At 43.3% G+C, this 12877-nt stretch overlaps 1 protein-coding gene across 5 annotated transcripts in view; it reads left to right on the forward strand.

Annotated features, from left to right (window-relative positions):
- Positions 1-12877, forward strand: part of LOC138288114 (NLR family CARD domain-containing protein 3-like) — a 497028-nt gene that overhangs the window by 25104 nt on the left and 459047 nt on the right. The window contains exon 2 of one of the 5 annotated variants that reach the window (XM_069229365.1): positions 11160-11353. The exons of the other annotated variants lie outside the window; for them this stretch is intronic. The gene's annotated coding sequence lies outside the window, so the exon portion shown is untranslated. The remainder of the gene's footprint in view (positions 1-11159; positions 11354-12877) is intronic. 5 annotated transcript variants of the gene reach the window in all.

Below are 12877 nucleotides of genomic sequence, written 5' to 3' on the forward strand. Positions count from 1 at the left end.
GGAAACAGTAAAATCTTACAATTATCCAGGTAGAGTGTTTCCCTGAATTAACATAGTAAATTGCATGTCTCTCATCTAGAAAGTAACGCCTTTATACATGCTAATGTTTTACATACATTTTACGCAGCTTCTGGAAAGAGTCATTTGTATTATTTGTTCAAAATTTATAGAGTAAAATTTCCTCCTAAGCTCTCATACGCACTTGAATATTTTCCTTTAGATAAATGGTCACACATACACCAATACGAAGGGAAGATCCTGCGTAAATTAACAACATTTGGCCAAACAATGCCAGTCCAGGCATTACGCCTGAACCCTCGCTAACCAGTTCTGTTACTATGGTAAATATAGCACATTGGGCTTATAACCTGCACCACACATTTGAAGGCACTCTTCGTGATATATTATTAAAACAAGAAACATCCACAATATTTAAGGAAAACTATACCTTTAACAGGAATCTTAAGTATGTATTAGAAATACCTGATTGCAAGACAGAGGGCCAGATGTATCAAAGTGTTTGCAATCACGAAAACTGCATTTTAGTATGTAACAAATCCAATTTGCGATTCGTAACTTGTTACCGAATCGCAAATTGGATTTGCAACTACATATTGATTCGGTATTAGGAAGGGGCGGGTCAAAGACAGAGTATGATGTATGGTTGTTTTGTGACCGTGAATGCAGTCGCAAAACAATCGCAGTTACCACCAATTTCAAACTTGGTGGTAACTCATTCACGAAGGGGACCCAGAGGGACCCCTTCCCCTTTGTCAATGAGGCAGTGGTCCCAATCTTGGCCAACACCTCCACTCTGACACCCTTTGTTTCTACTATGCCCCCTCATGCAAAACACCATGGATGCCACTCAGGTTTATCACATGAGGACACTGCAGGCGTGCCAATTGAATCTCCCTTCATCTACCCTCAGAGCAAAAGCCCCAACTCCACACCTCCTACACTAGGGGAGGGTCATCATCTTGGCAGCACACATGTTGCCAAGACCACCACCCTCCTTCCTCTGAATTCTTTTTATGACTAATGTACCTAGATCTAATCCTCAGGGGAGGGAAGGGGAAAAGTTCTTGATAAACAAAGTTACCCACTGGATTTGACATAGCAGAGGATGTCTCTCAGTAATTAGAAAAGATATCCTTAGGGCCAGGCGGCATAGATCTCTGAGCTCACCATCCGACTGCATCGAGCTTCTTCTAGAAAACGGTCAGCTAGCTTATGACTTAGTAGCCCTAAACCAAAGAACTAATCCCCTGGACGGGTCTACTATACAGTTCAAACTCGAGCCACCCACCCCTAATTGCGTGTCACCCTCCCACCCAGTTTTAGACAATGGCATTATTTGTTCCAAGATAGATTGACCAGCAGAGCCTGAGGCACAGGCCTCCTACAATAGATCTGATAGCTGGCAAGCTCCGACAACTCTCTCTGTACCATCAGCTACCCAGCTGACATGCCCGACCAGAGAGACAGGAAGGTCCCCACCGTACCACTGAATTTCGTCGCACCAGCTACCAAGGAAGCCTGTTGTCTTTCTACCGGTTCCCTAGATCTCCAGATAGATCTTCCCCTATTGCCCAACTCCATGACCACCTGTCAGAAAGTGAAGATCGTTTCCTGTAACATGGCAGGTATCAAATCCTAACTTCCATTGTCTCACTGGAATACTTTTATAGACTATTACGACATATGTATTTATTAGGAAACTTGGCTAATCGAACCTCCCTACAAACCTGGCTACGCAACTTACCACATACCAGCTGTTCCCAGTAAGGTGAGTCATCTATCGGGGGCTTCCTAATATGGGTGAAAATCGCACTACAGTGCGTAGTGAAATTGATACCCACTGACAGCTTTAACATTCTTGGTATCAGTCTCAAGGGATCTGGGAACATGGTCACTGACATATTCAAAATCTACGCTAGGGGGACAAGAGGGCACAACCACTCTATCACCTTGCAGTATCTAGAGACCCAATTGGGTGAAAGGCCCTCTAAACATGCCCTCATTGTAGCGGGGGATTCAATGCCACCTTCAAACCCCTTGGTCTGGATAATGTGGGCTATTTCCTGGAAGAAGATAACACATGGCACATACCTAGGCTAGAGCTCCCTTCCCCGTCAAGAAGTGGCACCAGGCTGCCCTGCAACTAAACGCTTTGACCCTCTACCAAGGCTTGAGGGCTGTCAACAGAAGAACCAAATCTGACAAGCATGCCCCCCACACGTTCACTGGCATACAGGGGAAGAGCCTCATCGACTATATATTGCTGGACCTTAGATAGTGGCACTTGGTATATGACATGGTAGTCTTGACCCAAATGAACAGTGACCACAGTCCACTCTGTATTAGCCTAGAGCCTCTTTGTGGAAGGGCGCCTATTGCGACAACTACCTCCAAAGTAGCTAAGGGTGTTCAGGACAAGAACAGCAGATGGCGACTTAGATGGAGCAAAGTCGTCCTGCGAGACAACATTCTTTCTACCATCAATCAAGACCTGACGCACTGCGTAGCATTGATATCCACGATGGAAGAGGAAGAGGGAAACTGTTCCTCTCTACTAGATGTACACACCGGGTTCTTTAAAAGACTGGAACAGCTACTAACCTCGCCAGCTGCCCACAACACTCTTAGCGATCTACCCCGTGAGGGAGATAATTGGTACAATCGAAACTGCCAGATGGCCCGAACAAATTTAATCAGTGCAATCAAGCAAAAGGATGTTGCCCGAGTTAGGACTCCATGGAACCTGTATAAGCAGACACAGAACAAGGCCAGGAAGGACTGGGAGGAGGAAAGATGGAGACTTATGAAGGTTGCATGTGAACACAGGGATTTCAGATCCTTTTGGCTTATTGTAAGCAAAAGAAACCAAATGGGAGCTCCCGCAATTGGCAATAATATCGAGCCCTCAGACTGGTTCCAACACTTCAATTCCCTCTATAATGTCGAAAGCCAGTTCGCAACCATCTCTATCCCTTTACCCCCACCGCAGCCGAATACCACCCATTGGGACGGTTTGTTCAACCTGGGAGACATCCGAGATGCAATAAATAACATAGTACGTTTGAAAGCTGCTGGCCCCAGTGGCATTCCCGGTGACCTTTTTCTTCATCACATCGACAAATGGGCTGAGTACATCCTCCTTTTATCTAATGCAATTGCTGGGGGAGCCCCTATTCCCGAGTCATGGAGGGGTACTGAGGTAATAACCATTTACAAGAAAGGCGAGGGGTCCCTACCCACCAACTATAGGCCCATAAGCCTTATTGACACAGTGCAAAAGGTTTTTTGTCGTGCCCTACTATAAAAAATCGATGACTGGATCTCTGAGCACAACATCCTGTCACCATTTCAGGTTGGCTTCAGGTCCTAAACAAGCACCATAGATCAGGTGTTTAGGTTTCTACTTCTGTTTTGGAAGGTTCTAGTGATAGGGAAGGGGAGTCTCTATGCAGCCTTTATAGACCTCAAATCTGCATTCAACCTGGTCCCCAGAGGTAAACTCTGGGAGGTCCTCAACGAGATGGGTATGCCTCCAGGGCTCCTGACCATAATCATTCGATTACACAAGGCCAACTTTGCAAAAGTATGCTAGGGGAATCAGGGTGACCTCACCGATCCGATCAAGGTAGTCATGAACATTAATGAGGTAGGTCTATTTGTGAGCCCTTGCGGATTGCAGTATGAAACTCCTGGAGTTTCAAAAATTCCAATAGCGATTGCTTAATTGCGATTCGCAAAAATACGCAATTAGGTAATCGCTATTGGATATAATGATACATCTGGCCCAGAATACTTGCAATCCTGGACTCTTGGACAAATTAGGCATTTTAAAAAATCAGTATAATTCCAAGATTACGTTTTACTGATGACAGTAACTACTGCAAGAATTTAAAGCTGTATTCCTCTTTTTACACAACCCTTTGTGTACTAGCTCCAACTCTCTTCTCCCTTTATTTGAACCAGGTCATCCAACACCTCACATTGCAGCTCTCTGGCGCACCAGCCCTAGGCAACAAAAAGATCGCAACAATTCTGTTTGCAAATGACACCCTGAAAGTATCCAAAACCCTGATGGGCCTCCAATCCTCACTGAATCGATTTGACGGCTTCTGCTTCAGGAGAGGCTTAGAAATAAACACCTCTAATACCAAGTTTATGATTATTAACCCACACAGACTATATTGGGGGAACCTTTCCCTAGGCGGATATAAATTAGTACGAGTTAACACCTTTGAATATCTGGGGATCAAACTATCAGATTCAATGTCCTGGAAAACCCATTTTAATTCCACATCATTAAAATTTAGCCAGCTGGTGGGCGTCCTTCTAAGGGAGCACCATGCATCAACTACACAACCAATAGCTGCTGCTCTCCAGATCTACAATATGAAGTCTGTCAGCACAGCACTTTATGAGGCCGAACTCTGGGGCTTTGAGGAAGTAAAGGAGCTTACCTGTACAGAGAACATGTTCATGAAAAAGCTCGCCACCTTGCCCTCAGGTACCCCGCTTCTTCCTTTGCACTTGGATGTGGCCTGTAAACCATTAGCTGCCATAGTTGGTCTCAGACCGTTGCTGTTTTGGAGGAGAATCATGGCAACGCCCGAACTTTCCTCCTATGCCACCGCATTTAGGGTTTTTGTTCTTTGTATACCTCCAATAAGATCTGGTGGATTAATTATGTCAAGTCATCATTGGAATTCTTCACACACAGGGCCACCACCGACCAAAGAAAGAGTGAAGTCTTGCTACTGGGAGTGGGTAACTCAATCTATATCTCGCTCGCTCTTATTAGGGCGTCTAACTAGCGAGTTTCAGGACTTCAAGTCTACCTGGTTGCTAGAACCTTACCTGGATAGCATTTTAGACCCGACTGATAGGAAGCTCTATATGAAATTTAGATTTGGTTCCCTCCCTCTCAAAACTCTTACCAGTAGATGGCAGAATAGGGCCCCTACCAACGAGTCATGCCCCAGCTGCAACCTGTTCCAGGAGTCAACTGCCCATGTCTTCTTTGTATGCCCATCCGACACTCCTTTACGCAGGAAATGGCTTTCCTGCAAACAACTTGGGACCCGAGATCACGCCGCAGCCATGAGGATTTTAAAATTAGACTCTAGTCTGCCCATTGCCATTGCAGTTGCCAAATTGCTCGGAGGAATATGGCGCATTAGAAGGAAACTGGCCAAGACTGCCTAGCTCCTATGTCCCTGCAGTCCTACTTGTATTTTCCAGACCCCATACTATACTTTGGAACTGTGTTTTGCTGGATTCCTCTTTGACTGTATTGCTTTTTGTGCATTATTTTTTTAATTTATTTTAAGCAAATTTCCATTTTATGCTTCTTAATTTATTATTTATTGTGGCGTTATGTGACTTTTATGGCACCGGATGCCGAAATAAAGTTTTATAAAAAGAAAACTTTTCATTTTTAACCGCATCCTGTTTTTCTTTAAGGAAAGGGGCTGCATTTAAAACAAAAAAAAAGATTGCTTTTTTGAAAAGCAATCACAGACATGGTGGTCTGCTGAGCCCAGCAGGCTAACATCCCTGTGATTGCAGCCATTCGCAATGGCTCGCAAATTGCGACCTACCTAATGAACATTAATGAGGTAGGTCCATTTGTGAGCCCTTGCGGATTGCAGTATGAAACTCCTGGAGCTTCAAAAATTGCAATAGCGATTACTTAATTGCGATTCGCAAAAATACGCAATTAGGTAATCGCTATTGGATATAATGATACATCTGGCCCAGCATACTTGCAATCCTGGACTCTTGGACAAATTAGGCATTTAAAAAAATCAGTATAATTCCAAGATTACGTTTTACTGATGACAGTAATTACTGCAAGAATTTAAAGCTATATTCCTCTTTTTTAGATAAACTCAAGTATTTGTATCCACAAGAGAATATTTCTTTTACACTCGACCATGGAGTGAGTTGGGTTACTCTTGCACTCAGGTTAGGTTTTCTCCCATTGAAGGTATACAAATGTTATTGGGCGACCTTTGAAAATGAGACTAGTTCCTGTGGTCTGTGAAACGGAGGGATTCAGGATTTGAGACATTTACTATTTGTATGTCTGTCACTTGCAACACCCAGTAGTTAATTCTGACCCCTTTGTACTTGAAGTATAGAATAAAAATGTTGATGATTTGATTGCTCTTACATTATTTCTGCCAAAAGAGTTTAAAATGTTTTTAGTACTTTTCTGAAACTTTTAAAATCATTATTGGAGTTGCCCTATTGGAATGAATTTACATGCCACTATGTTTTACATTTTTTAATTTGTTGGTCTCTGAGGTCTTAATCAATGATTTTGAAATTTGAATCCTACAGCAATCAAATCACTTAACCCACAATTACACATCCTGGAGATTTTAATTAAAAACTAAAAAACACTCTATGGGGTAAATCCACAGTCACAAACAGCAGTCAGCCTAAGAGCCTAATCCACTAAATAGACAAACAGTTTGCAAAGAACCACCATAAAAAGTGTCTAAGATAACATAACGAGTGGCACAATATGGAACATTAAGACAATGCATAAGCAGCAACAGTGGACAATTTTGATAGAACATAGACATGTTGGTTACAACAAATACAGCCACTCAGTAGAAGTGGCTAAAATAAATATTAAAGTGAATTATATTTCAAAACTTTTAATGATGTAATATGGAGACAGGAAATTGGTAGACCAAGTTGGATTTGCAGTATTTATATTAAAGTATCTTTAACTAGTCCCTTATAAGGATGCACATCCAATTTAATACATCACAACATAATTGAGAGTACCATAAATGAACGTGAAGATACATGCACGTGCCACATATCAACATCAAATCCACTGGCACCACATGTATTCCTCATATATGTAATTTGCACTGGTTGTTTTTTATGCGCCTGATTAGGAGTTTGTCAGTTGCCTGACATCTGTCAAAAAAATAGCCAAATTTGCAGTTCCCCCACCTGACTCAGAGTCTGTTGATAAAAGCAAAAAAAACAGATGATGGACGAAATGCTGAACAATGCAAACATTCATGCCCAGCCACAGATCTTGGTTTAGTTCAATGTTTTTGTGCTCACCACGCCACTCTAGTTTGGCCCGCTTGCAAATTAGTCTTGACTGTTTCCCCCCGGGGAGCAGTCCAGCCCGAACTCCCAGGCCAGGACCGCCCTAAACCAGAAACAAGCATCCTGAGACCGGTTTCGGAGTATCATCCCTCATCAGCCAGGCTAGCTAGAATCCAGTACAGAACACACGTCTAGGCAAACCCTTCCCACTTAGGGCGACAAAAGAACAGAGGATCCACGGAATGCTGAAACATGCAAACATTCACCGACAGTCACAGATCTGGGTTTCATTCATTGTTTTTTTTGCTCACCACTCCACCCCAGTTTGGACCCAGCCATAAGCAAATCAGTCTTAACCCTGCTCCCCATGGGAACAGTCCAGCCCGAATTGCCAGGCCAGGTCCTCCCTGGACCAGAATCAAGCATGCTGGGACTGGTTTCGTGGTATCACCCCTCATCAGGTAGGCTAGCTTGAATCAAGTGGCATAATGAGCAAAGACCCATTTCTAGGCATAACCTTCCCACTTAGGGCGACAAAAGCAAAAAGAACAGATGATGGACGGAATGCTGAAACAATGCAAACATTCACCCCCCAGTCACAGATTTGAGTTTAATCCATCATTTTTTTGCTCGCCATACCAGTTTGGACTGAGCCATGTGCAAATCAGTTTTGACTCTTCCGATGGGAACAGTCAGCCGGAACTGCTAGGCCAGGTCCTCCCTGGACTGGAAACAAGCATCCTGGGACTGTTTCCTGGGTATCACCCCTCATCAGCCAGGCTAGCTTGGATCCAGTGGCACAGTGAGCATGGGACCCATGTCAGGGCATTCCTTTCCCATTTTGGGCGACAAGCAAAAAGAACAGATGATGGACAGAATGCTGAACAATGCAAACGTTCACTCCCAGTCACACATCTGGGTTTAAACCATCGTTTTTTTTTGCTCACCACACCAGCCCAATTTGGATCCAGCATCTCCGATGCTGTACAGCATGGCTAAATAAGAAAAAAAGTCTATGATGCGGCTAGTCACTTCATTTTGTAGGCACACACACAAAGCACAAGAACACCAACAAAATGAGGTAATTGATTTTTTTTTTATTATTTGGGGATCCCAGCTGGATCAGAAAATAAAAGAAAAATAATATGTGTTTTTTTTTTTTTTTAAACAAACGCACGTGAGAGTGCAAGACATAGAGTGCAGGTGAGCGAGAGTAATGTGGAGGGCTGGGGAGAAAACGCAATTGTGACAGAGAAGAAGGGTGTGGGAGGGGACAAGCAGCACAGAGGGCAGGAGGACAGAAGCAACACAGAGGGTGGGGTGGGAAAAGAAACCATGGGCCCGACAGCAACGTGAAGCGGGCTGAGGATAAATGCAGATTTGTTGATGTAAACTCAAGTGCACGCTGCATTTGAGTGGATGGACCTTTAGTCCCAGGCTGAGGTTTAACATCCAAAAATCAACAAAACGTCATTGACATTGAAGCACAACAAGAATGACTGAAAATAGCAGAGTTGTAAACCATGAAGGTTTATTAACAAATTAGTAAGGTTATAAACTAAAACCATTAGAATCAGTTATAAATCAATGATCATCATTAAATGTGTGGTCAGTATAATTAAAAGCAATTCAAAATAGCAAATACAAAAATAGACTGTTTCAAGTTGTCGTAAGCAAATTGAGCAAGTTTCAGTTTTCACTGAAAGGAAATTCCCCAAAATGCTCAGAAGTCGAAGGAATGGAAGAAATCTAGCAAAGGTGTCAAAAAGAAAAGCCTTTAGAAAGGCAGAATCAAGTGAAGATTCAGTCAGGTAAAAGAGAAATGATTTCCTCAGGACTCTAACTCTTTGACCAGGAGCAAATAGTCGACCTAGGGCCACATGTACGAAATACAGGTTTTGTTACTCGCAAATTGCGAGTCGCAAAACCTTATGTACAACAGTGTCAATTACACTGTTTGCGAATCGCAAAGAGGTCGCAAATGACCTACCTCATGAGTACTCATGAGGTAGGTCGCAATTCGACCCCATTGGGAATGGCTGCCCTCACAGGGATGGTGGCCTGCTGGAGACAGTAGACCACCATGTCTGTGACTGCTTTTAAATAAAGCAGTGTTTTTTTTTTTTTAAATGCATCCCGTTTTCCTTAAAGGATATTGAGATGCATTTCAAAAACAAAAATGAAAAGTTTTCTTTTCATTTTTTCAGAGCAGGCAGTGGTCCACTGCCTGCTCTGGAAAAAGGGGAAGGGGTCGCAAAGGGGAAGGGGTCCCTTGGGGACCCCTTCCTCTTTGCGAATGGGTTAGCACCAGTTTGAAACTGGTGCTAACTGCGATTTATTTGCGAATGCATTTGCGGTCACAAAACAATCATACATGGGACTGCGACTCGCAATTAGGAAGGGAACACCCGTTCCTAATTACGACTCGCAAACCCTTTTTGCGATTCGGTAAATAGATTACTGAATCGCAAAAATGGGTCTGTACATCCCAAATTGCATTTTGCACGTCGCAAACGGCCCGATTTGCAGTTTGCAACGTGCAAAATGCTTTGTACATGTGGCCCCTAGTCTCAAGAGAGTGGAAAGAGGCAACTGAATCTAAGTAGCTCAGCAGTGCACACTTAAAAGATACAGTTCTTGGCAAGATACATCACTCCCTACAGTTCTCAGGGAGAGGAGACAAATCTAGATCGAACATTTCACAAAATAGGGGGAGGGTCAACCATCTTCCCAGCCATCACACAGAGTAAGTTTTCTGCTGCCCGGCCTTCAAGATATATCTCGTAGCAGGATGATACATTGTGGTCAGCCTGTTTTCAGTACAAGTGCAGAGATTCATCACACTTTATATATTCATATATATGATGTGCAGTTTAGTGTATGTTATGAAAAGCAAAAAATAGAGGCAGAGCATCACCAATTCCCCCCCTCTGATGACTCAAAGAGTCATCACATATTATACATTCATAAGTCTCAGGTGACTGATTTTCAAATGTCACTTGTTGACATCTGCTGTTTATGTCTAGACTCCTCCAGATCCCTCATTTCATTGTACATATGCCTCTGCATCCACTTCTTCTCTCTCATTTCCCTCCATTTCCTTAAGTCACAGATTCTCCTTTCTTACACTTTGATCCAGCATATAGCTAAGATAGCCATTATTAATATGGGGTCAATATAGTTCCTAATAATATATTGCCAATGCCACTAAGCCATCTACCAACTACAGAATTTCTTCCCAGGAACCTGTTGCTATCAATGTCGTCAAATCTGTAGAAACATCAGAAATATTAGTAATAAACTTGTAAATGTCACTACTCTGGCTGGGCACATACCTGAAGCACTGCTGTATGTGTTACAAGCGACAGACTGCAACCTCTTTTGCGAGTAAAGTATCTAAAGCAAGCCTTTTCTGTAGAATCATGGCACTAATCGCCACAAGTTCTGTATGATAGGCAGATAATGTTCCTGTTGCATTGGTTGCTAAATGTTCAGCCAATGTAGATAGCTTTCTAATATTCGGGTCATTTAGAATTACTCCTACAAAAGCAATCATAGCGCCAAAGATGTCACCACCTGTTTGTGAAGCACTACGCTTACCTCTTCCACGAAGCACTATTCCTTTATCATTTATCCCAACTATATGATACACTTTTGGGAACAATAAAGCTAAGCAGAAGCTGGCTACCCAATTTGCAGGAAGCTGAAAATAAGCATTCTTCCCACACACGTAATAACTTTCAGGAATAACAGGATCCTTTCTATCGAACACTTGATCTCCCAAAACCTCAAAACTCTGTGCACATTCACTCCATCCTATCATCTGAGAGTATCAAATCCTTTCTTTTCTCCTCATAAAACAAAGCTTTCCTTGCTGTTGCCAATCTAAGCTTAACTTTGGGAGTAGCCAAGCATTTTTTAGTTTATCCTCTTCGTTTTCCCACTCAACCTTAGTTTCTCTCTTTGTCTTCAACTCAATCGCTTCTCTTCGGTCTTTCAATTTTTCAATAAAATCCTTCTCCGGTCTAGTCAACTTACATGTCATCCCTTCTTTCCAAAAACAGGAAACATCAATCTTTGTTGTACACCTGAAGAAATGGCATATTGCATCCATGTACCTATCATTATAATGAGGATTCAAATGTTTGTATAGAGGCACCTCCTCAAAGACTAAATCAATATTTGTTAAATAATGTTCAAACCAACCACAGTGATTAAAGATTAAGAATTACACTACAAGACAAGGAAGAATTGAGAGGTAAGTGACGGTATGCCACTTCTTTTGTAGTAGATGCAGGTACATATATGCAAATATAACAATCATGCAACGCATAACTAGAGAATTTTTATGCAACAGGTACAATTTTCATATTAAATCTATGATGCACATCTATGTGAGTTGAATTAGAGTTAGCTATGGTGGAATAGTCAACTGGAGAATATAAACCCTCTATTAGACTAATCATAAAAAGCACTAAGACAGTAGTCACTATGGTTAAAATCACTCTACATTTGTTGGTGACTTGGACACTATGGTTTCCTCCGAGTCAGATTTCAAGGGGCACAAATATCAACATACAGAAAAACTTCTAGTTGCTGTCTTCCACTTTGTGCAAATCTGCAAAACATTGATTAGTTCAGAGATGAATGTATCTGTTCAGTTCTCTTTAGAAGTTATCCATAATTGTATATCAGCTTCTCCTAAAATGACAACCCTGCTCTTTTACTAGACCCTGGGACCTAAAGGCCCCCATTACAACATTGGCGGGCGGCGGAGGCCACCCGCCAATATTGTACCGCCACTAGGCCTGAAATTCCCTGGCCATAATTGGACATCCCTGCTGGGCCGGAGGGCAGAAACAGAGTTTCCGCCCACCGGCCCAGCGGGGAGTACAGTCAAAACATTGCATCCGGCTCCTAATGGAGCCGGTGACAATATAGCAGTGTGGCGGGTGCAGCAGCACCTGTCGCGCAATCCACTGCCTATAATTCAGGCAGTGGATTGCGTAATGGGGCTGTGCATGGGGGCTCCTACACTGCCCATGCCAAGTGCATGGGCAGTGCAGGGGCCCCCCGAGTCACCCATTCCACCAGCTGTTCTGTGGCGGTATTTACTACCATGGAACTGGTGGATGGGGACTCATAATCCCGCAGCGCTGCCCTGGTGGATTACAACTGCCGGGACCGCCGGGGCCGTCAGGCTGCAGGCTGGCGGCAGCTTGGCGGTGTCGGTGGTGGCGGCTCCACCACGGTCATAATATGGCGGTGCGGCAGCCAGACTTGTAATGAGGGCCAAAATGTTTGATCCTCAGTTTCCTGTGTTCTCAGTTTCAGCAAAATATGTCCATTAAGGAGCTGAGTACCTCTGACTAGGCACCCATATCCTCTTTGATCTCCTGATCACTGGCTTGTCTCTCTCTTTCCTCTTTGAGTGTCTCTGGGATTTGTTCCTCGGACAAAACAGCTCTTAGTCTCCCACCCTTCTTTGGGCACCTTTCTTTACATAGTCTGCTACTGGTTGTACGGCTTGGTTCCACTTCAGCCTCAGAGTTCTCGTTCACAGTTTCTCAGCTTGGCTCCCTGTGGCTACTGTTGGCTCATTCACCACAGTCTCCGCACTTGTCTCTGTTTGGCTCTGAGACACTTAGGCACATTCTTCTCCCCTCTCTGGTTGTTTGGGGTACCCTGGAGTTTGACTCTGCAAATCAGTGGTATGGTCACCACCTCTTCATCAGCTTGTCTCACTCTTTAGGTGTCAGAAGCATGTACCCAGTTAGTGAGG

Source organism: Pleurodeles waltl, chromosome 4_1, assembly GCF_031143425.1.
Source record: "Pleurodeles waltl isolate 20211129_DDA chromosome 4_1, aPleWal1.hap1.20221129, whole genome shotgun sequence".
Classification (NCBI taxonomy): domain Eukaryota; kingdom Metazoa; phylum Chordata; class Amphibia; order Caudata; family Salamandridae; genus Pleurodeles; species Pleurodeles waltl.